This window comes from Anneissia japonica, unplaced genomic scaffold, assembly GCF_011630105.1.
Source record: "Anneissia japonica isolate Jap-2015-1 unplaced genomic scaffold, ASM1163010v1 scaffold287779_len176375_cov112, whole genome shotgun sequence".
In the NCBI taxonomy this organism is placed as follows: Eukaryota; Metazoa; Echinodermata; class Crinoidea; order Comatulida; family Comatulidae; genus Anneissia; species Anneissia japonica.
In genome coordinates, this window is record NW_022690482.1 from 162,279 (window position 1) to 164,795 (window position 2,517).

Below are 2,517 nucleotides of genomic sequence, written 5' to 3' on the forward strand. Positions count from 1 at the left end.
TCTGTTGCTGGATTACCGTACGCCAGTGATTGCGCGATAATACTGGCGTTCGCTACGCCGCGCACAAGTTCACACCACTCGATTAACGTTACGCTAGCGTAAGTCGTTGTGTCTGAACATAGCCTAAGATAGAGTTCTCCCATAGAGGTATTATAGAATACTAGAGCGCTAACTGCAATGTATTCGATGTTCGAATTACGCAGAACTGTGTGTGTGTACCATCCAAGATGGCTGCCACAGATTTAGCCAATCAAAATTCGCTCAGCACTATCGTTTGCAATTGCGCCCTCAATTTACTCAGAAAGTTCGGTACAGCTAGTTATCCGTATGTTTGAAACTCGAGCGTTGCGGTGTTTGGGTGTAATGTACACGATTTTAATTTTCATTCCTTGGTACTTTATTTTTGAATAAGATGCTCCACTTGGCCTCGTTTTGGCTACAATAACTTGATAATTTGTTATTATCATTACTCATTGTCATTAATGAAATAATAGTCAGTCAGAGGGCTTATTAATATGTAATAATATGTATACTAAGCCTGAAGGTGGCGCTTTACTACGACGGCCATCTTGGATGGTACACATACACAACTCTGCATTGCTGCGCCATCTTGTTAGCACTCTAATTGTTTAATAGCTCTATAAGTTCTCCATGCTACAGAAAAAAAAATGTTCCACCGAAATGCAAGGTGGGAATACAAACAATGGGGCGCCTCTTACGGCTTGATTTAAAAAACTTCTACCAAAGAGTATTATGCTGTGTTCATTAGAACTTGTGAAGTCGGTGTTTCCCAGTTCACAACTTGTGAAACGCGTTCATCTCGTTGGTGAACTGATAAACACAAGTTGTGAACTCGAGTAGAATCTCTTTCTCGATTTGCACAAGTAGTGTGGAAAATGGCGGATGTAACATAAACTATGCACAACGAGCATAGGTATTTATTGCAATTTGTTTATTAAGTAATATTATTTCAGATGAAAAAAGAGTTTTGTTTGTATGTTTTATTTGCAACCCAACATATTTATTGAATTTTTTTGTTTAAGTAATATTATTTCAGATTTTAAAAAAAAAGTTGTTTTGTATGTTTTATTTTCGAACACATTGCAAATGTGGCAGCAGCCATTTTAGCGTTTATCAAATGAATGCACTCTTCTCGTATTCTCACATGTTACAAGTTGCGAACACCGACTTCACAAGTTCTAATGAACGCAGCATAAAACCTCAAGAGGTCCCACTGCCGCACTGCCGGATATTCTTTGGAAGGCAATCCTATTTCAAAAACTACTACCCAAAAGGGGCGTGGCCGTAACAAAACGCGTGCTGCGTGGCGTGCATGTTCGAGTTTTTAACTCTATTCGAATTCGAATAGGGCGCCCCCTATTTTGTGGTAGTACGGTACTTTTTAGTTCCTATGCATGTAATGCAATAGGAACTATTGTAATCACTCTTAGTCACATTTCTTTCGTTTTTTATTGTGTGTAGTGTGTGTAGACATTTATGCAAATGCGCATGCGTCAAAGAAAAGTTTTCCGACATTTTGTTTTAGATCGCGATGGGAAGATCGATGTGAAGTTTCTGCAGAGTTCAGTCAGGACTCACGCTAACCGACCGGAAAGTCGGCATGGATGAAACTATTTTGGTTTTACGGCAAAAAAAATGTTATGCGGTAGTAGTATACGTATCAGAGTGACGACAGCAAGCTAAGCCTAGCCCAGGGCCTATGCCTAGATCGTGTACGTTCTTGATAATCATAATGAAAACTTCTGGTGACAGACGATTGGGCCAACTGGTGTGGACGATCGGACCCAAGATAGCTTCAAATAAATTGTAGTCCTAGTAGGCCACTGCCACCTAGTAGGCCACTCCTGATATCGTTCCAAACTACATAATGTAAAATGAAATTACTGTATACCTAGCTAGGCCTAGGCCCTATGCCTACGAAATTTTTTCAAAGAAATTTTCTAAAAATATTACTGTAATTTGCCTGTCGAATTACATTACTAAAATCACTATTTTGGGCCATAAAGACTCCCCCTGTATTTGTCTCTTATACACATCTAGATGTGTATAAGAGACAGATATATGAGGAGTGGATTTAGAAGGGGTAATGGTAGTTGGTCCTGTCACTGAAAAAAACCCCTCGAAACCTCTGCTATCAACAAAAGCCGAATACTGTACATCATGATCTTACTCTTATATAGGGTGATGTCTGTAAATCAGGCTTCAGCGATGGACATCATTGTGATTGGTGGTTTGAAACCACTGTGCTGTGTCTAGCATAGCGGAATCTACATGTTAAATTTCAAAAACACTTTAACGTCGTTCACCTACCCACCCTCTTTCTACAAAATATGAGGCGGTATGAGTTATGAATATGAAATTAAATTTTCTCTCAATGTGAGGTAATGTATGTCTGTGTACATTGCTAAGTCTTTCCTTACTGTTATTCTAATATTCACTAACGGCGAAGGCTCTACTATCAACACAAGTACATGCCGATCTTAAACTCTTATATAG

General features: G+C 39.1%; 1 protein-coding gene across 1 annotated transcript in view; it reads right to left on the minus strand.

Moving 5' to 3' along the window:
- Nucleotides 1–2,517, minus strand: part of LOC117099915 (ankyrin repeat domain-containing protein 29-like) — a 117,917-nt gene that overhangs the window by 110,879 nt on the left and 4,521 nt on the right. The gene's annotated exons all lie outside the window — the stretch shown is intronic.